This window comes from Rousettus aegyptiacus, unplaced genomic scaffold (genome assembly GCF_014176215.1).
Source record: "Rousettus aegyptiacus isolate mRouAeg1 unplaced genomic scaffold, mRouAeg1.p scaffold_m13_p_12, whole genome shotgun sequence".
NCBI classification, from domain to species: Eukaryota; Metazoa; Chordata; class Mammalia; order Chiroptera; family Pteropodidae; genus Rousettus; species Rousettus aegyptiacus.
The window spans coordinates 42,022,437-42,045,376 of NW_023416287.1; the positions used below are offsets into that span (position 1 = coordinate 42,022,437).

The 22,940-nt window shown below is 36.2% G+C and overlaps 1 long non-coding RNA gene across 1 annotated transcript; it reads right to left on the reverse strand.

The window, feature by feature from the left end:
- Nucleotides 1–37: 37 nt before the first annotated feature.
- LOC107500701 lies at nt 38–21,332 on the reverse strand. The gene is made up of 3 exons (XR_001594577.1): nt 21,231–21,332; nt 1,832–1,917; nt 38–226 (listed from the first exon to the last, which is right to left on the reverse strand). It is a non-coding gene; the product is annotated as an uncharacterized LOC107500701 (long non-coding RNA).
- Nucleotides 21,333–22,940: the final 1,608 nt, after the last annotated feature.

A 22,940-nucleotide genomic window follows, 5' to 3' on the forward strand; every position in this document is an offset into this window, starting at 1 on the left:
ACAATAGAATTTTCAAATTAGAGTCAATTCTCTCAAACTCTGTTACTGCTTTATCACTAAGTTAATGCAATATTCTAAATCCTTTGTTGTCATTTCAAGAATCTTTACGGAATCTTCACAAGGAGAAGATGTGCAACACATCCTTTTACTTGAACAGTTAGAAGCCATTGTAGAGTTATTAACTGGCTTAATTGCAATATTGTTGTGTCTCAGGGAACAGGGCAGCCTGAGGTGAGGGAGAGAGATGGGGGAATGGTCAGTCCATGGAGCAGTCAGAAGGTACACATTTGTTGATTAAGTTTGCTGTCATATGAGCATGATTCGCGGTACCCCGAAACAATTACAGTAGTAACAGCAAAGATCACTTATCACAGATCACTATAACAAATATAATAATAATAATGGAAAATTTTGAAATATTGTGATAATTACCAAGAAGTAACACAGATACAATCTAAGGAAATGTTAGAGGAAGAATGACACTGATAGAATTATTGACCTCAGGGTTGCTAAAAACATTCAATTTGTAAAAAATAATATCTGCAAAGTACAATACAGTGAAGCACAATAAAATGAGTTATGCCTGTATATAACTATGTTGATTGAGTGTGATATACTTTTTAATGTCTTTACTTAGCAAAATAAGAGATTGAAAACAAGTGCAGGCCCACACTGGGATTTTGTGATATCTGAAGTTTCTCCAATTTGGACATTCTTTTTAAGAAAGAAAATATCTATTTAGAATGAGAAAAGAAACTATAACAAATTACACATCTTAAAAGCTGACAGAAACCACAAATATCACAAATTTTAGGAAAACAATATAACATTGCTTTTAACTAACTGCCTGTCAGTTTTTATAATGCGATTTTTTATGATGCATGCTGGATGGCTCCATCTTCCCCTGACAATGATTTCATAATATCATTCTCTGTAATGAAAATAGTAAAGATAAATAATTTTCCTAACATGGTTCATTAAAATTCATTGTATTATTTCTTTTTAAACTTTTTTTTAGCTTTACAGCTCAGAATTAGAAATGTCATATATGTTTTAGTACTATTGCCAAGTTTTAGAAGACTTGTATCAAGGTCTTTCATATATATAAGCTGTACAATTTAGAGCATTTTGATTTTTTATTTAGTAATCAATCTTAAATATTCTTTGAATTGATGACATACTTTAGCCATTTTGTCATTAGTAATCCAGTGAGTGTGAGTTTATTGTTGTTGTTGCTACTTTCTCTCTGAAATTAGTGTTCCATGTGGTTAGCGTCCCCAGTGACCAGAGGGTAACTGATGTTCAAGAGGCCTTTGTCTAGAATGTGGAATCTTCCTTTCTAGGTCATTTCTTTAAACGTGTTTGAATTTAGATTTTTTTCTCTATCTAAATCTGCATTCTTCTCTCTAGTAACCTCAGATCAGTGCAGTATTGTGGGCAAAGGCATTTTGGAGTTTGTGAAGAACTCACAAAGTTGATATATGTCCTTATTTTCACAATGAAACATAAAGTAATAAATCCTAACTGGAGAACAAAGCCCAAAGATGCACAATCACTCTGAGAGTTAGAAAAACAAAAGTTTATCACTAGTCCTCAGTACTATGTTGGTGCTGCTGTAAATCTGGCTTTCAGTAAATTGCTATAATCATTCAATAAGGACAATTCATAACTGAGAAAACTGTAAAAATATCATTTAATCTGGTATAATATTTGCATTAATTATATTTCTATATTCTCCTCAATAATTTGTATTTAAAGCATAAAAACTCAAGGCCTATATGCTACAGATCACAGAAGCTTAGTAGCACACCCCAACTTCACTTACACCAACCTTCATCTGCCATGGCAATGAAGATAGCTGTCTCATCCTCGCAGGACAGCATATTCGTTTCGGCAAATATTTAGCTGCATTTTAATCTAATGAAAATCAGAAAAAACATTCTGTTTACAATGGCAGCTGGAAGAACCATGCCAAAAACCCTGTGCTCTGCAAATTACACGATACTGAACTCTCAGATACAAGACCAGGCCAATTTTTTAACACATTTGCCTCTGAAAAGAATTTTCATCTAAATAAAACATCTACCCGGGATATGTACCCAGTTAAGATACATCCAAAGAAACTTAGGACTAAAATTGTGGTCTGTTCGTACTAAGGAATGCTACTGAGCAATAAAAAGGAATCTATTATTGATAAACACTGGAATGGATGTATCTCGAAATACTTCTGCTAAATAGAAGGAGGCAGACCAAAAAAAAAAACAGTACATACTATATGACCCATTCATGTAAAACTCTAGAACATCCAAACTAACCAGTTGTGATAGAAAGCAGATCAGGGGTTGCCTAGAGATGAGGACATGAGATGGGCAGAAAAAAAAGGATTGCAAAGGGGCATGAGAATGACAGATTTCTTCACTACCCTGATTGTGGTGATGGTTTCATGAGAGTACGTATACGTATGTCAAAGTTCATCAACTGGTATACCTTAACTTGCAGTCTACTATTTTTCAATCATATCTCATTAAATTTTTTTAATGGTATATGGCTGAACAGACAGAGTCTTTTCAAACAAGTTCAAGCTAATAAAAGTTAAAGAGAAATGTCTTTATCCACAGAATAACAGCATTTGAGAACATAAGGAAATGGCAGTCAGTCGATTTGTGGAAAAATTAAATATTTTAAAGATCACCAGGACTGTTTCATTTGGTTTTATTATCTGTCTGAGTTGACATCTGGGAGTATCCATAATTTTCATTGCAAGGCATTTGAGGCCAGACCAGAGGAATGGGTTCCATGTGCAGGTGCTATCTCTTGTGACGCAATGCACAGGAAAAACGACAAAGGATGAAATCTATCCAATTGCAAGAATGGTAAACAGATTTTTGCCATAAGGTCAACTGTAATGAATTAGTAGAAACTGCTTGAAATTCTTTGCTGCAATTGATTATTCATGTCTGCCAAAAACACGAATGCCAAATATCTTTCAAGCCAAACCTAAGTGAGCTTTAAGATTCCTTTTAATTCTAACCATGTGGATATACTTTCTATATGCAACTAACTATGTATGCAACATACCAAGGAAGAGTCAGAAGAAAAATAATAATAGTTAATTTTTATTGAGAACTTCCTTAGTGCCAGGCACTTTTTTTATCTGCTTTTCAGAGATTAACTTGTACTCTTCATAAGTACCATTATTATTATTGCCATTTTACACATCACCCATATCAGCTACTCAATGTTGCCTCATTAACAGCTTGCAACAGTTCTAAGTAAGAGTAACCCATGTGATTGTTTTCAGTTGACCAAACTGAGTTTTAGATAAGTCATTTGTGCAAGGTCACAGATGGTGAATATTATGTGATAAAACTAGTCATTTACTAGTGTTTGGAATCCAACCTGAACTTTTCTTACTCGCAGATCTTTTCCCTTAAGTAAGTCCCCAAGAAAAAAAGGTTGAAAGTAGCTCCAGTGTTTTGAACTTTGGTGCTTAAGACAGTGAGGATGTTACTGACAAAGATGGTTTTGGAAAAAAAAATTGTGAAGCAAATGGTGAACCACACCTAGTCTGTTCTTCTAAGCATACAAATATACAATAAACTCTGTGCTACACTCAACTCAATGATCCCCACATCTGAAAAGTTATTATTGTTTCGCATATAACATTTATATAAGTTCAAAACATGACAGTTCATTGGCATATACATTATATAATATTGTTGTATACAATTTACTTTTAATTAAAAACATACATGTATCATACACATGCATGTGTGTGCACACACACTCAAATATATTTATGTGAGTGTGTGTGTCTAGATAGATAGATAGATAGATAGATAGATAGATAGATAGATAGAATCTTTTATAATTACCGACATAATTACCTTTACTAGAGCTCTTTGTTTTTTCATGTGGTTTCAAACTATTACTTTGGGGTTGTTTGTTGTCAGCATGAAGAGCTCCCCTGGAATTTCTTGTAAGGTGGCTCTGCAAGCAATTCTCTCATTTTTTGTTTATCTAGGAATATTTTTATTTCACCTTCATTTTTGACAGATGGTTTTGCTAGATATAAGTTTTTTGCTAGTGATTTGTCTTTCAGTAATTTGAATATATCATCCCACTGCCTTACAGCCTCAGTTGTTTTGAATGAAAAGTCAGCTGTTCATAGTATTGTGGTACCCTTGCAAATGATGAGCCATTTTTCTCTTGTGGCTTTCAGGATTTCTCTTTGTCTTTGTCTTTCAGCATGTTTACTATGATGTGTTTCAGTATGGCTGTGTGTGTTTATCCTGCTTGGAGGTTTTTAGCTTCTTGCATATGTAAATTAATGTTTTTCATGATTATTTCTTTTTCAGATTTTTCACCTTTTTTCGTTTCTTCTCCTTTTAGTACTTCCATTACATATATTTTAATATACTAAATGGCATCTCATATTTCTCTGAAGCTCTGTTCATTTAAAAAAATCTTTTAAACCTGTTCTTTAGATTTCATAATCTCTATAAGTCTATTTTCAAGTTCACTGACTCTTCTGACAATTCACATCTACTACTGACACACTCTAGTGAATTACCTATTTCAGTTATTAACTTTGTCACTCCAGAACTTCTATATGTTTTTCTTTTATAATTCTTATTTCTTTATTGAGAGTTTCTTGTTTGGTAAGATGATGTTCATATGCCTTAATTTATTTGTCAAAAAACTTTTAGTCTCATCATTTTTGTTGAAAATTGAAAACTTTAGATAACACATTATAACTACTCTGTATACTAACCCTTACCCTAACCAGAGCTTGCTGTTGTTGTTTGCTTATTTTTTGTTGGCTGTGCCATTTTAATGAACTATGTTTTCCCACAGTGTGAACCTGTGAAGTTGCTCCTCAGAAGGCATAGCCTTGGGCATACACACAGTCACCTAGGATGGCAGTAGACTCTGTTGGTACCACATGCAGCGGGTAGACTCCACTAATTTCTGTCTTGCTCTAATGATTTTTTTTTAGAATGTCTTTGCTCAACAGTTAGATAGAATTAAATTTGGAACACTTTAAAGCGGTAGTTTTCAAACCCAGACTTTAAAGTTTATTTAGACTGCATGAGAGTTTTTCTTAATTGTCTCTTTCTCTGGTTACTTCTGGTAAATTAATTGGTCTACAGTTAGCTTGTTGTTCTTGTGGAGCTATTAGCCTTTTAATTGTTTACCACAGTCTTCATTGTTTTTGAGAGTGCCCTTTAGTTTGAACTTTTCCACACTCTGTTTCAAATAAAGTCATGAATAAAGATTTTAAGGACTGCTTCTTCCTCTGGGTAAAATCTCTGAGTCATTTTTCCAGAGCTAGGGATGGGAATACTGGCCCACTTCTCTAGAAGAGATCCTTACTTCATAAGCTTCTATTCTCTTGGGACCTCTGACCAAAGAATGAGCTGGAGAGAAAAAAATTGGGATCCAAAATTCTTGGCCTCCCACACCTTGGGTAGAACCACTGTTCAATGAGCTGGGGCTGTGTGGTGAAATGGAACTGGAGACCTTTTGACTACAGTCACCTGATATTTAACTTCTGCAACAAGGACTAGACGAAGGATGAGAAATGCTGCCAGCATGTTCTCTTGGAGAGCTATTATAGCCCTCAACTAGGAGCCAGGTTAGGGGAGCCCTTTATTGACTGCACCCACCCAAATCGAGTTTCTAGCACTCTGAGCTGGAAGAGAGGTGGTAAGGAAACAATGTATTTATCGCAAATGTCACAGACTCCCTCTGTTCTCATCTAGTTTTACCAGATTTTCTTGAATAACATTAATTTATTTGCTGTATGCCCTTGAGACAATTTCCAGAGATTTAAAATGGCTGTTTTTAAAATAATTTTTACCACCATGTTGGAAATGGGTTTCCTCTGCTTGCATTTATATCTATTCTCCAAAACAATTTATATATCCATATCTATACCTATGACTTATTCTATTTCACTCAATATTGCATAGATTTATCTATGTCACTGAAGCTCATTCATATTGATACTCTAATTTGTGAATATATCACAGTCTATTCGCCCACTCTCCTGATAGTTGTAATTAGTTTCTAAGCCTTTGCTTTTGTCAACAGTGCTGTTTTGTAATTCTTATACATGGACAGTTATATTTTGATTCTGATATTCAAGGGTATTCTTTTTACATTCCCCCATTTAGGATGATTTTTTTCCCCTTTTTAAATAGAAACTCGTTATCAAGTTAAAATTTTATATTCTGTTCCTACCTTAAAAAGGGTTTTTATTATTACTTCTTTTTCAATTTTCTGTACTAGTTATTTTTCTATTAATTTGTTAATATGCTAAATTACTTTTTATAAGTTTTCTAATATTAAATCTTTTATAAGTGGGATAAACTTAATTTATATCGTGTTAATTTTGCTAATATTATTTTGAATTTTTGCAAGTATAGTCATACTGAAAGACTTCTACATCAAAAGAACATGAAAGAATTGAAATAAGAAATAAAATTTTGTCTAGGACTGATAAGTTAATGTTACTAACTCTGTTGTTCAAGTTCTTTTTCTTTTAGTGGAAATGTATACACACACACATATATATTTTGAATTGTTAAGCCTTCTTAATGAATTGAATTTTTGACATTATGCAGTGCCCCTTTTTATTTCCATTAATATTTTTATCTTAAGGTATAGTCTATCTGATACTGACAGAACTGCTCTGGCTTTATTTTTTTTTAGTAGTTGCTTAATATGGCTTTTCCATTTTCTTTCTTTCAACTCTAATATATAATTGTGTTCTAGGTATGTCTCATGCAAACAGAATAGATTTGATCTTTATTTTATCATTTAATTTGAAAACCTCTCATTTTATTAATGCATTTGATTCATTATATTTAATTATTAATTTATTTGTAATCATTAATTTATTTATGTCTGTTTTTCCCAACCCACAAAGAAAACTTTTACACTTAAGAAAATTTTTAAGTGTGAACCACAGAGAGGAAGGCAGTCTTAAGATATTTTAATTTATATAGTGTCTAAATGAGAATTATAATTATTTTTGTTTTCCAATAAATGTTTTTTAAATTTCTAAATGCTTGTAAAAATTGATCTTTTTTGTCACCCATGCTAGATAGAGCTGGGCCTAGGTGAAAAGTAGTAATAGTAAGGGAAGTTGTAGGTCAATGGTTAAAGTGGAGTGAGATGTGTTCAGACTCTGCATGCTTGAAGTAAACATAGTTTGCTTGTTTGCTTTTAATCCAAAATTGCATACTGCAAAGAAAACTAACTGATCATTTTGAGGACTATTTGTGAAGAGTCAGGCCTTGCCATTTTCCTACTTTACTTAAGATTGAATTAGACGAAAAATGAGACAAATTCAATACTTTTTCACCTGGAGATTTCTGGTGCCCTGAAATGGTATGAGGTGATCTGTGAGCTATTTTAAATATGTAATGCATTCAACACCATAAAACCACATGGACTAACCAAAATGCCTGATTCTTTGGCATTTTTTTGCTGGGATTATATCAACTCAGATTTGTAACAATAGTTATATATTTATAATCATAAAGTGCTAACATAAATGTCATAATTTTCAACACAAAAAAATTTTAAATATAATAGACAAAAATGTGATTATAAACAGGATATTTGATATTGATATTATAGTCTTACCCCAAAAGTACTACCTCAAAAGATATTTCTTAATTATGAAGTGGAAAATAATAACTTTACAGTGGAAAAACTGGGAAAACATATCTAACCAAGTGATAGTCAAGGCTAACATAAGATATTAATGTAGTGTTGATATACACACATACACACACACAGATGAGGCATTGGGAAAGTTATAATACTTCTGTGATATTCTTGACAAAAGTGCATAATCTAATTAAAATATCTTGCATAAAAATCAATTAATCAATTCTCTCATTTTATTTTTAAGTAAACCTTATATCGAAGAATAATATACAGAAAGAAAACGGCATAAATACAACTGGAGGAACTTCCTCACAATGTAATTCTCACCGAGATTAAGATATGGAATATTGCCAGCACCCCAGGACACCCCTAATTCCCTCTAGTCAATAATTCTTCCTCTCCAAGAGTAGCCATTACCTTAAGTTATAACATCAGAGATTAGTTGTATATCTTTTTTACTTTATACAAATAGAATATACCTTATATATTCATTTGTACCCATTCTTTTACATTAATATTTTATCCATGCAATTCAACCACATTGTTGCATGTAATAGGAATGTGTTTGGTCATTGTTATGTAGAATTCCACTTTAAAAATAAACCAAACTGCGTTTATTCATTCTACTATTGATGAGCGTTTGTATTGTTTTCAATTTCTTATTATTATAAAAGTGCTAATATAAACATATTACATATATTTATATTACATATGTTACATTGTACATATCTTTGGTGTAAATATGGCATAATTCTGGAATGAAATTGCTGCATTACAGATTACATGTATGTTCTGTTTTGATAGACACTCCCAACCACATTTGCAAGTGGTTTCACAAATTTGAATTCACATTAGAAATGTGTCAGAATTAAATTTCTTTCATTTCCTTTTCAACGATTGTTTGAAATACGATGACATAGGTCATAAGAGCAATGCAAATATATATAAAATGCAATACATATATATAATTTTACATACATATTTATACAAATATATGTATATGCATTTTCTTAATGACCAATGCAGCAATTTATCTTTTTATGCTTATTAGCCACTCAAATATTTTCTTTTTTCAAGTATATTTATCCTATTCTTAAATTAGACATTCGATATTCTATTAGTTTTAGATGTACATCATAGTAATTAGACATTTATACAACTTAAAAAGTGATCACTCCAATACGTCTACTACCCACCTGACACCATACATAATTACAATATTATTGAAAATATTTCTTACACTGAATTTTATATCTCCAGGATTATTTTGTAACTGCAATTTGTATTTCTTAATCACTTCACTTTTTTCACCCAGCCCTCTAATCCCTCTCCAATCCAGCAACAATCATTTTGTTCTCAGGATCTATGAGTCTGTTTCTATTTTGTTTATTCATTTATTTATTTATTTTTAAATCCACATGTAACTGAAGTCATATGGCATATGTCTTTCTTTGACTTATTGTACCTAGCATAATACCCTCTAAGTCCAACCACGTTGTAGCAAATGGTAATATTCCACTCTTTCTAACAGATAAGTAATATTCCACTATATGTGTGTCCCACTTTTTTATCTGATCATCTATTGATGAACATTTAGGTTGCTTCTATATCTTGGCTATCATAAGTAATGCTGCAATAAACATAGAAATGCATATATATTTTCAAATTAGTGTTGGTATTTTCTTCAAAAGTGGAATTGATGGATGATAAGTAGTTCCATTTTTAACTTTTTGAGGAACTTCTATACTGTTTTCCATAGAGACTGCCCCAATTTGCAATGCCAGCAACAATGCACACGGGTTCCCTTTTCTTTACATCCTTGTCAATACTTGTTGTTTGTTGATTTATTGAGGATAGCAATTCTGACAGGTGTGAGGGGACATTTCATTAGGTGATTTTATTTTGCTTTCCTATGATGATTAGTGACCTTAAGCATCTTTTCATATGTTTATTGGCCATCTCTATGTACTCTTTGGAGAAATGTCTATTCAGGTTCTCTGCCTATTTGTTTACAGTGTTAAGTTGTATGAGTTTTTTATATATTTTGAATATTAACCTATTATCAGATGGATCATTTATGAATATCTTCTCTCATTCAGCAGGTTTTTCATTTTATTGATGGTTTCCTTTGCTGTGAAAAAAACTTCTTAGTTTGATGAAGTCCCATTTGTTTACTTTTTTCTTGTTTCCCTTGTACAAAAAGATATAACCAAAAAAAGTTACTAAGAGCAACATCGAAGAGTTTATTGCCTATGTTTTCTCTAGGACTTTTATGGTTTTGGATCTTACAGTTAAGCCTTTAATACATTTTGAACTTATTCTTCTTTATGGTATAAAAAAAAGGTCATTTCATTTTTTGAATGTATCTGTTCAGCTTTCCCAATAAAATTTATTGAAAAGACTCTCTTTACCCCATTGCGTATTCTTGCCTCCTTTGTCATAAATTAATTGACCATATAGGAGTGAGTTTATTTATGGACTCTCTTCCATTTATCTATGTGTCCTTTTTTATGCTAGTATCATAATATTTTGATTACTGTAGCCTTGTAGTGTATTGTGATATCAAGTAGCATGAAATGTCCAACTTTGTTCTTTCTCAAGATTACTGTGGCTATTCAGGGTCTTTTGTGGTTCCATATCAATTTTAGAATTATTTGTTCTAATTCTCTGAAAAATACCATTGATATTTTAATAAGAATTACGTTAAATCTATAAATTGCTTTGGGTAGTATGGACATTTTAACGATGCTTATTCTTCCTATCCATGAGCATGGTATATGATTTCATTTATTTTTATCTTCTTCAACTCCTTTATTCAATGACTTAGAATTTTATGAGTATAGGTCTCCTACCTCTTTGGTTAAATTTATTCCTAGGTATTTTATTTTTTGATGCAATTATTAATGGGATTGTTTTCTTAATTTCTCTTTCTCATAGTTGGTTATTGGCATATAAAAATGCAAGCAATTTCTAAATATTGATTTTGTATCCTGCTACTTTACTTAATTTATTTATCAATTCTAATAGTTTCTGATGGAATCATTAGGGTTCTGTATATATAGTATGATGCCATCTACAAATGATGACTTTTAGTTTTTCCTTTCCAATGCCTTTTATTTCTTTTTCTTGTCTGATTGCCATGGTTAGGACTTCCAATACTATGTTGAATACAATTGGTAAAAATGGACATCCTTGTCTTCTTCCTAATCTTAAGGAAAATGCTCTTAACTTTTCACCATTGACTATGATGTTAGCTGTGGGTTTGTGATATATGGCTTTTATAATGTTTAGGTATGCTCACTCTATTCTCACTTTCTAAGAGTTTTTATCATAAATGGATGCTGGATTTTGTCAAATACTTTTTCAGCATGTATTGGTTATCATATAATTTTTACCTTTTGTTTATGTGGTGTATTGATTAATTGATTTGCAGATATTGCACCAAACTTGCATCCCAGAAGTAAATCCCCTTTGATTATGGCATGTGATCTTGTTAAGGCATTGCTGCATTCAGTTTGCTAATATTTTGTTGAGAATTTTTGCTTCTATATTCATCAGAGCTATCAGCCTATAATTTTGTTTCAGTGTCTTTGTCTGGTTTTGGAATGGTGGCCTCATAAAATGAGCTTGAGAATATCCCTTCGTCTTTAATTTTTTGAAATAGTTTGAGAAGGCTAATTAATTTTTCTTTGACTGTTTGGTAGAATTCGCCATTGCAAAGAATGTGGCATTTTTTTTTACATATATGCTGGACTTGCTGCTGTTTTACTTGTAATAGATCCAGTAGGTGACTTCCAGCTTTTTCAGTCAATCAGAGGGACCCACAGGTAGGAGAAGTCAGTGTAGAAGACAGTAATACACTGTGGTGTAAGGCGGATGCCAGTATCTTCTCTGTACTGGGCATCATGTAGTTCTTGAGCATCTCAGGAATGAGTCCCAGGTCACAGTAGGCACGTCATGGGTGTATTTTGAAATGGGGCTGTGTTGCTGCAGATTCACAGTTCTAGTTAAGGCTATGGTATTTAGGTAGTTGGAAGAAAATGCAAGGAGATGTGGGCAATCGTGACATAGCTCTTTATTCCAGCAAGGGCACACTCCACCTCACAGGGTGTCAGTGTTATCCAGCAAGGAGATGCTCTCCCCATCCCGCCAGCATGGCTGCAATGCCTTTTTTACACAGGTTAAACAATAGTGGCACACTGCCAGGTAATGAAAGCCCACACCTGCCTATTGGGCATATAGTTATATAAGGGGAGAAGTGCTTAGTTTCTTCCAGTCAAAAGTTAGCTACAAGTGAGGGGAGGGAGCCTGACTACAACCATCCTGCTTTGTTCACACAGAGGTCCTTAGTGATCAGGTCTTCCAAGGGCCTCCAGCTCCACAGCAGCAGGCAGTGGCAGCTGGGTTGTAGCAGATCGTTCTGGAGGTCATACACTTATAGACTTCACATATTCTCTTTATGAGGTAATTTTTCAGGGCTTCTCTCCATTTTTGCTTTTAGTTTCTGTTTTTATCTTTTCTTAATAAAACTTTCATTGGAGTAATTATAGATTTACAAGAAGTTGCAAAGATAGTATAGAAGTCCCAGGTACATTTTACTCAGCTGTCTCCATTGGTTACATTTAATATAATTATAGTACAAAATCAAAACCAAAAGATTAACATTGAAAGAATGGGTGTGTTAATTTTATGCTATTTTATCAGATGTATAAATTTGTGTAACCACCACCTCAATTCAAGATACTGAACCATTGTATTACCACAAAGGTTGTGTGTTACCCCTTTATAATGCCTACACATCCCCTCCCATCCTTAACTCTGGCAACTACTAATCTAGTTACTATCTCTATAATTTTGACATTTTGACAATGTTATACAAGTGAAATTATGCAGTATGTGGACTTTTGACATTGGCTTTTATTATTCAGTATAATTCTCTGGAGACTGATTCAAGATATCACATGTATCCGTATTCACTCATTTTAATGGCTGAGTTGTATTCCATGGTCTGGATGTAGCACAGTTTATTTAACCATCAGTCTATCTAGGATACTTTCTTTTCCTTCAGTTTTTGGCTATTACAAATAAAGTTGTTGTTAACAATAATGTACATATTTTTGTGTTGACATAGCTTTCATGTCTCCGAAATAAATGCCCAGGAGTGCAACAAGTGAGTTGCATGGAAAGTTTATTTTAGTTTTTTTTTAACTGCCAAATAATTCTTAGAGTGTCTGTACTACTTTACATTCCCACCAAAATATATGAATGATCTAGTTTCTCTACATCTGCAACAGTATTTAGTATTGTCAGTGTGTTTTTTTTTAGTTGTTACAATAGGTGTGTAGTGATATCTCACCATGGTCTTATTTACTTCTTTCTAATAGCTAGTGATGTTAAACTTAATAGTAAAAAAAGAAAATCCATTTAGAAATAAGCACCTTTTTATGTGCTTATTTGACAACTGTATGCCATCTTCAGTAAAATGTCTCTTCATTTCTTTTTTTTCCTCCTGGGAACTTTTTTTTTCAATTATAGTTGACATACAATATTATATTAGTTTCAGGTGTACAACACAATAATTAGATATTTATACAACTTATGAAGTGATCACTTGATAAATCCAGTATGCATCTGACACCATACATAGTTATTAGAATATTACCGACTTTATTTCCCATGCTATACTTTACATCCCTATGACTTTTTTGTAACTACCAATTTGTATCTCTTAATCTCCTCCCCTCTTTCCATATTGGCTGCCTACTTGTGTTTGTTTCTATATGTTAGGTAGGGCTACTATGTCTCCTAGTCTTAGTAGAGTGGCCTTATGTAGTAGGTGTGCTGTGGTTCCCAGTGGCACAGTCTTCCTTGGTAACCTGAGCTGAGTGTTCCAGGTCTGTCCCTTGTTTGGGATGTGTGTGTCCTCCTGTTGTACTTGAGCTTTGGTTGCTGTTTACTATTCAGTGAGAAGGATTGACCTTCAAGTTGATTGATTTTGACGACTGCCCATGACCAGTGGAAGAGCTGTTATGCAGGATCTGACCCTACAGAGCAGGATTTACTTTAGCAAGATTCTGATCCTCAGATATGACACCAGGTGGTGCTTCAGCTCAGACCAAAGCTGGCCACCAGGTATGTACGCTGAGGCCTCCTAGAAGTGACCCTGTCGCAAGCCAATTTCAGCTGCAGCCTGTGCCCTGCCCAGGGTCACCTGGCATGAGCTACCAAGCAGTGTGCAGATGGCTACCACCCATGCTGGGCTTAGAAATTCCTCAAGAGGCCAAATCACAAACCAAGTTGGGCTGCCACTAGTGCCAGGTTTGGGGCTGCTTAAGAAGAGGTACAGGGTATGCTGAAGCCAGATGCTGCTTGTTTAGATTTTGTGAACCTTTGAAAGACATTGGCACCATAAGTCAAAACAGGCTGTTTGTATGGAAAAGCCTCTAGGAGCAGGTTAGGTTGGCCCACACTTTGGGAGGGGCAAGGTCTCAGGGAATCACTAAGGTAGGGTGAGCAATGTTAGCCTTGTTAATGGAGACTTAAATATGGGAGCTGCCTGGGTCTGCAAGCCAGGTGGCGGGGAGGTCTCAACAAAGGAACAATGCCCTCTGCCAGCACTTCTGTCTGAGAGAAAGCTGCCCCTCTAGCCTTCACCATGAAGCCAGACAACTCAGTTGCTCCTAGTATGTCCCTGGTACCTTTTGAGCTGTTGCCCTAGCACTGGAGCTCAGAGTGAGTGAGCCTGTCAGTGGTAAGTCTGTGCAGATCCTTTAAAAGAAAAGGCTGAGACTCCCTCAGCCCTCCATTTCACTCAGCCATGATCTCCACTGGTTTTTACAGCCAAAGGTTGTGGGGAGCACACTGTAGGGCTGGGTCCCATCACTTTTCTGGGAGGATCTCTGCAGCCAAAATATTTTCACCGATTCTCAACCACCACAAGCATGTGTGGGGCCAGCTTGTCTCTTGTCTCTGCCCCTTCTACCAGTCTCAAGGTAGCCTCTTCTGTGTGTCCAGTTGTAGGACATCTGTTCAGCTAGACTTTAGGTAACTCCCAATAATAGAAATTCTGTAGTTTAGTGTACTTTTGATGTGGTTGTGAGAGGAAGCAAGCACAACATTTACCTACTCTTGCCATCTTGACTGAAACTCCTCTTCATTTCCTTTTTCACTTTCCAAATGGATTTTCATTTTTACTATTAAGTTGTGAAAAGGCTTCATAGTCTAGATATGAGAACTTTGTCACATATGTAGTTTAAAAATATTTTCTCCCAGTCTTTAGCTTTTTAAAATCCTCTTAAGTTCTTTTGTAGAGCAAAAAGGTTTAATTTTTATAAAGCCTGTCTTTATTTTTATTTTAATAATTTTTAGTCCATAATTTGGACATAAGACATATGGTGTGTGTGTGTGTGTGTGTGTGTGTGTGTGTGTGTTTGAATTGACAACTTACTGTCCTAGCAGCAGAGCTGTGTGGGCACGAAGACCTCTCCTTACCCACACTCAGTCCTGTGTTTACTAATTTCTCCTTACTTCTGATAGCAGAGCACCATGTGCCACCAATAGTTTCCCAGGCATACAGATAAATAGAGGAGACTAAAGTCACATCCAATTGTGGTGCCATCCGATCCCACATTATTATTCTAATTCTCAGTCAATTTTAGTACATGACCTTTTATAATTTTTATTATTGTCCTAATTATTTCCTGGAGAGTCCAACTCTTTACTGCATGAGTTCTATAAAGAAATTATATTCATCCACTAACTGTAATATTTATAAATGAGTGACTAATTTTACGTATGTGAGTTACTCTGGATGCACTTCTCCAAGGAGCCTATACTAAATATCTGTCTGTAGAAACATCGTATCATGAGTACTTTCCCGATTTCTGTGTCTCTTAACCACTTAACACCCCACAGTCTAACACTTTTTTCACCATGCTTCTCCCTCTTCCTATCCTGTGATCTAACTTTCAGGCTTGTGACCTTTTCTCTATCATGAACCTCTCTGAGTTTGGTAACCATCTCTCTTACCTCCCTCTCAGTGCCCCTTATACTCTCCATCAGCATTCTCCCAAATTCATTTGTTTCCTTTCTCACCTCTTTTTAAACGCTGTCTTATCTCTCTTTTACTGACATATTCTTAGTCTATTTTCTTCCCCCAAATTACATATTCTCTCTCATTCCCTCTTATCATCTAGACCTGAGTTTAACCTCACAATTTACTACCATTGTGTCCTTGGGAAAATACTTTTATTTTCTCCATAAGCCTCAGTTTACTTATGCATAAAATGAGGAGAAAATACCTACTGTGCATTTTTGTTGTGTGAACTAGAAATAATTCATATGTATAATAATATCGTGGTCTCCATGGGGGATATGTTCTCTGACCTCCCTCTGAAATTGTGGATAGTACCAAACTCTATCTATACTATCCTTTTTTGTATAAATACATGATTTTTCACTCAAAGGAAGTACTTTACAGTTTTTCTTTGGCATATCTAAATTTCCAGCATCACCACTCTTGTATTTGAGCCATTATTAAGTAAAACAAATATTACTTTAACAGAATTACTGTGATCCTACAGCAGTTGATCTGATAATCTAGAAGGCTACTAAGTGACTACTAAAAGGAAAGTGTATATACAGCATGGAGACACTGGACATAGGGATGATTCATGTTCTAAGCCGAATGGCGCGGCCAACACAAGATTTCAGCACACTACTCAAAACATTGCACGACATAAAATTTATGAATTTTTTATTTCTGGAATTTTCCATTTAATATGTTCTAACTGGGTAGACCATGGGTAACTGAACCACACAGAGAGAAACCTAAGATAAATGTGGACTACCATAGCAATTAACATCTATGGAGTCATCATCATATTCTAGATTAATAATTAATCTTCACACTATTCCTATGAAGCCAACACTATTATTATATACATTTGCATATTAGAACACTGAGGCACAGAGTGATTAAGATACTTGTAAACAGTGGAGCCAGGTTTGAGCCTAGCACTTGTCCTAGAATTTCCAATCATAGCCAGTCTGTGCTGTGGCAGTTAAATGGCTTCATGGTTAAGGTATCTGGTCAATGGGTTCCTGTGCCAGATCCACAGGAACTGAGAGAGGAGGGGATCTGGCACAGAACACATTGGCCATATACGTTAAACATGAAGCACTGAAACATTCAGGAAGCCCTATCAGCAACCCTTTGAAGGATGTAATAGTATTACTCCCAGTTTACTGATGAAACTGTTTTATAAGAATTGTATAACTTGCCGTAGGTTCCCAAGGTAAGTAAAGAATCTCAAGATTGAACTCAGATCTCTCTGGTTCTAAGTTCCACATTCTTGAACTCAGAGATGGCACCTTGTCTATAGGACGGTGTATCAAGCCATTCCCTCTCAGTACATACATGCCATTTCTCTTTTGAGATATGTAATCTTTTCCCTTTAAATCTGGGATGACACTAGAGGCTTACTTGACCAATAGAATGTGGTAGATATAATGTTCTGGAACTTCTTGGAATAGGTTATAAGAACACTGCAGGTTCCACCTGAGTCCCTTGGAACACCTACTCTTGGAGTAAGAAGGCCAACTACCCTGCTAGAAAGATGAAAGATAACTTAAGATGTATGCAGATAGAGACGGACCAGCCAGGTTTCACTTTCCAGCCGTTTTTACCGAAACACCAGGCAAGTGAATGGTACCATCTCAGAACATCAAGCTTAGCCATCAGTTAAATACTACCAAGTGAACTTAGCGGACACCATGCAGAGTGGAAGAATCACCTACCCAAGTCCTGCCTGCATTCTTGACTCATAACATGATGAACTATAACAAAGTCATAGCTGTTTTAAGCCACTAAATTTAAATAGTTTGTTATAGTAAAAGTAATCAGAACAACAGATTATGTTGTTATAAGATCCGAAGACCTGATTTCCACTGGAATGAAAATCTCCTTTAGGAACAAAATAGGCAAAATAGAACTATCATGCAATGGTAGCAAAGTCCCTGAGAGACCAAGGGTGGAGACGCAGATGAGGCAGTGTGGTCGTGAGATCTGCAGAACTATTATTACTCCTTGGGAGTACCCTAGTTCCTATTCTCAGAGCTTTCGATATAGCTAGCCTCATGCTGAGTCAGCACCTGACCACTTCAAAGGTTCGAGGACCTTTGGCTGTTCTTTTCTGAAGAGGCTTCCAGGCCTTGAGTCCCTCACTCCTCTGGGTCTTGGGCTCCTTTACACAAGGCTGTATGATCTAATCAACCCAAATCCATTCAGCCCATTGGTTCTCTGGGGCACTGGATTCATTGACAGAGTAGCCAAGCCCCCTTATGATTATACTTAGAAGTGGGACAGGGTCAGGTTTATGGTCAAAAGGGGACTGAGAATCAAGTCAATGACAAGCCCTGAGCCCCCTCCAAAGATGTCTGGATGGGAGTTGCTCTCATTGACAGGCCTGAACATCTTCTGGGACAGGGACACTGAGCCACATTGCCCCCTCATGCAGCTCTGTAGTTACTTTGATTACCAGCCAGCTCTCAGTCTAAGCCCTCTTAAAGCTTTTGATGTAAGCACAAGTGCTTTCAGTCTTCTGGCAACTCCGAATCTGATCACAGTTTGGGGTACTTTCTGCCAGAAACTGTTCTGTATGTTCTCATGTTTCAACCTGAAGTGAAACTTTAAGAAATGTACAATGTGTAAAGAGCCAAAAAACAGAGACCTAAGCTGCCATGCCCTCTGCTACATCTCTAAAGACAAGGCAGTATCTGGTATGACTAAGGCAATCAACATTTGTCCACATGGTCACTTCTGTTGCTGTAATGTATTGTCATTCTCATTTTACAGATTTGTAACTTTGAGTCTCAGAGAGGCTGAATGATAAAGCTAAAAATTAAGCCCTTGTGTCCTTATGCCCTATTATATGATTCCTGATGACTCCTGGCCACTCTCCTTCCATCTGTGAATTCATCCTGTGCTTCCCTGAGAGAAGCATGGGTATGCTGCTGAGTGGATGCAGACACAGACAGGCCTAATCAGTTCTTTCTGGGCTGCTCATAATTATCAGGTCCCTGTGGACAAGTTTGCATCAGAGCCTCCTCTTCGTGGGCAAGAAAGAAGCCATGGGGTGAGAGCTGACAGTAGGTGAAACAGAATTTTACACTGAGCAAATACGAGGGGGAAACTATTGCAAGAGAAGTATGCACACAACTTCTCACAAACCCAGATGCAATGGGAAGCAGACTCCTCTGTAATATATTGAGGCAGACAAACCGCGCTCATAAACAGTTGAAATCTTCCTCCTGCAGACACTAGGCTCACTGCCAACAGACTCATTGGAATCCAGATAGGAGCTCTTACCTCTAAACTGGCACAGTTTTCCTGCTTACTCCTTTCGAATTTCAATGCTCTATTAAAGAAACCCCGGTTTTAGTTTCCGCCCTCATGTTATCCTTTACTCTAGTACCTTGGGTTTCTCCTAGAATGATCCAGTCACTGAACAAATTCTTTACTCTGCCAAGATGCTTATAGACCTATTCTTCAAGGATCCTGCCCCCACCACTGCTCTGCCTATCACAGGTGAGTGAACTAAAAGAGCAGTGGTGGGAGAGGAATGTTTGGCCTGAGAAAGTTTAGAGCTTAATTCCAAGCAGTTTCTTCTTCTCAGCTAGATTTTTAATAGCATGTCTCTAAGTTTCCATTCCACCTGTTCTCTTTTTCAGGTAACACAGCTAATATTGGCAGGCCCTTTTATCACCCTTGGCTACCCATACAGGCCACAGAAACAAGTTCAGGGGCCCAGGAACTTGGAATGTGTTTTGTGGTGGGAAGTGGGCTCCAGATGATTGTGTCTCCTTGGGTTTCAGCTCCTGGAAACAACAGGAAGGGCCAGAGCAGAACCTTGCTTTGATGCAGGTTGCCTGCATTATAGAATTATTACTGCTCTCATTCTATTCTTTTCTCTTGTGCTAAATCTCTAATTCTATTTATTGCTGCAATAATTTGATTTTGTATGGATAATAAAGGTCAGAATTGAAATGTTTTCCTTTTGATAGGAGTGCTTTGGAAGTTACTAACTTTTTGGCCAGAATAACTTTTGGTCTAAACATTATTTGTATTATAAAGACTTTCTGGAAATTGGTCTCATCATTCCCACTCACCAGAATGCTGAGAGAGTAGATCATAAAAATTCTCATCACAAGAAAAAAAACTCATAACTATGTATGGCAATATATGTTAGATAGACTTATTATGGTGATCATTTCACAATACCTACAAATATTGAATTATTATATCATGCACTTGAAACTAGTGTAACATTATATGTCATTATAGCTCAAAAAAAAAATAGAAAAAACATTTTTTAAAAAGATGAACTATGACATATGGGAGACAAACCCCAGATCAGCTGAGTACAAAGAAAAGGACTGTAGGTCTTTGGTTCTGTGTCACGTGAGTGGCTTGTTCAGCAGATTTAAATGCAACTACTCTGAATACAACACATAACCGAAACCAAATATTCAACTTTCCCGGAAGTACGCTGACTGTAAGCACAATGACATCCCACAATCTAGAATTGTAGCTCTGAAATACTGAAAGTTTTCCAGATACCCTTCTTATTCATCTGCTCTCTTGCTTCATGGGGCACCATTTTGGATCCATGGCTTGGGTCGCCTTCCTGAACTAACTATGGGAACTGAAGACAGGCTTAGACTGCACATCTTGCCTTAGACCTCAACACTTACTTCATCATTTTTTGTTTTCTACCCAGACTCATTTTGCGATCTTCTCTGCCCTGATATAGGTCCCAAAAGGCCTATTCCTGTTACCTGTCACCAGGCCAGTGAGTTTTCAATTGAGTCTGACTAAGAGAAGACACCAGCAGGAGATGGAAGGTTAGGAGTAGTGAGAGACTAGGTGTTCCTTTTCTAATACCTCCCTGTTCTAGTAACTTGTTCTGGTAGTAACTGGGTCATCTACAACAGTTCCCACCAGATGACTTTTCTCCACAGCTTACCAGGTTCTCAGTGCTTTCATTATATGTGATTTAGTCTCATAGCCCTGCTCCTTACCTCTAAATTGTTCTTTTATTAAATTTTCTTCATTTGAACCATCGGTCTTGGGTAAACCCTGATATTGTACTGTTTCCTGAACCTGTCTAGGTCCCTGGCTACATACCCTATAACTTTATATTGGAGAAAGCTTACCCTGCCACCAAGATACACTCAAGTTAGGCCCCCTTTGCATTAATCCCAATCCCTCCCCACCTGTCAGGGAAAGAAACCAGAAAGAATTGTTCTCTTCTTGACCTAAAAAATGTGAATTCTTAGAAGGTTTAGGTAAGGGAGTCTGCTGTCAATCTACAATCTCCAACTTAATTTGGAGTTTGGATCTTATCCCACTGGTTTGACAGGAAATGCATCTCATTTAATTTTGGATGCCACCAACAGGAACATGCCATATTTCTAGGGTCTTGCGTTATAAAATGGCTGGAAGGAGGCCATGTGTGGGGAGAGGTTCATAGACAGCCATTACTTACTTGCTCGCTTTTCACTTAAGTTTCCATGCCCCTGTCTTTGTTTTCCACTCATGTCCATTGCCACAGGAGGTCAGGAATCTTCTGTGAAGTCCTCAAAGTGCTAATCTCCTACATACACCTCTCTGAAGTCAGGCAGCCTCCTCCCATCATGCTCCACTCGTCCCACACCCCTGCTCTGAAGAGGAAAAGTCTCCTGTCTACTACACTGCTCTCTCTTCTCTCTAAGCCTGGGGAGATCTCTCTCTCCTTTGGGAAAAGCTTCTCTCTCCTCATTATTTCCTCATTATTTAAAAACAAAATGAGAATCTTTTTTTTGTGGATTTTTGATGATGGTTCTAAATTATGGTTTCAGCATCTATAAGGAGGCTCTATCTTGATTTGTAATTTGAATAAAATTTGGCCAATTTGCCTTCACCACTCCCACAGACAGCCAAAAAGTCTGTCAAATGGCATTTTACTATTCCTGGTGTTCAACAGCTTTGTAGGGTTTGAAATCTGATATTATCAGCTCTTACAGTGTAAACCTTCTAACAGGAACATATCTACATTTACTGAGCTCACAAGATACAGATTTATAAACAAAGATACTACTGAGGTAACTATAATGAAAAATGCACTTCTCCAGTTAACAAAATAGCTCACATTACCATCCCTAGTGCATTCTATTCCTGAAGACAAAAGGGAGCAGAATCGTCATGTGCAAGAAATTAAAAGAAAATTTATTTAGATCATTCAAGAAGAGCCAATAGTCAGAGTCTTCCCATCCAGGTCTGGAGCAGTTAATAGACGGACACTTTCTTTATTTGTTTCTGTAATTCTTTATTCAGTGTTTACATATTTTCTGCTAACCAATTCTTCTGTCTCTTTACTGATGAACACAATTTATTTAAACCTATGTTAATATGTTAAGTCAAATGTTGTATTGACATGGGGCAATCTATTTTGCCATCTCCTTACAAATAGTATATGAATCTTTCCAATGTTATCCATTTTTTGCTGGTTTTATTTATTAATTCTCAAAGGAAAATCTCTTCTTATCTAGAATGTGTAGATAGTTTCATCACTGCCACCTCTAAAGACACTCATATCTACGACAGTATCTGAGGTTGGCATTTCTCTTTTCTCCACTACAACTTCTTCAGGTATTCTACTTCTCCAGGTAGATCCACCAGAACATCTGTCTTCCTCCTACCCAGGTGCCATGACCACCCATTCCTTGGAACTGTGCTCCTTTTTCACTTCTATCAAGGAGTATGTGCAAGGGATGGTCATATACAGACCTGATGTCACAGAGACTTAGGCCCATTGTATCCAGAAAACTAAATAGGGTACTTACTTGTGAATCCACCAGTCACATGCTTCACCACCCACAAGACTTAATGATTATTATCTGGTCGCTTCATTCCAGCCACTGTGCTAAACATTTTACATGTATTATTTAATTTAAGCCTCACAACTATCCAACGAAAAGGAAAGTTTTTAAGAGTATCCCTGTTTCTCTCCATATTTTAAGCCTCAGTGGGACTTGCTCACATTCAAACAATATATAAGGTCACAAAGTCCTGACTTGACCTGGTGGGGCTGCAGGGCTAGAATTGTCATTTAATAGCCATATCTTTGTAGGTGTCCTTCCTGTTGATCTTAAAGCCCTTGTGATTGCCTCAACTAAATCACTTTAAAACTGGCTTGCTTTTCTGTCACCACTAACAG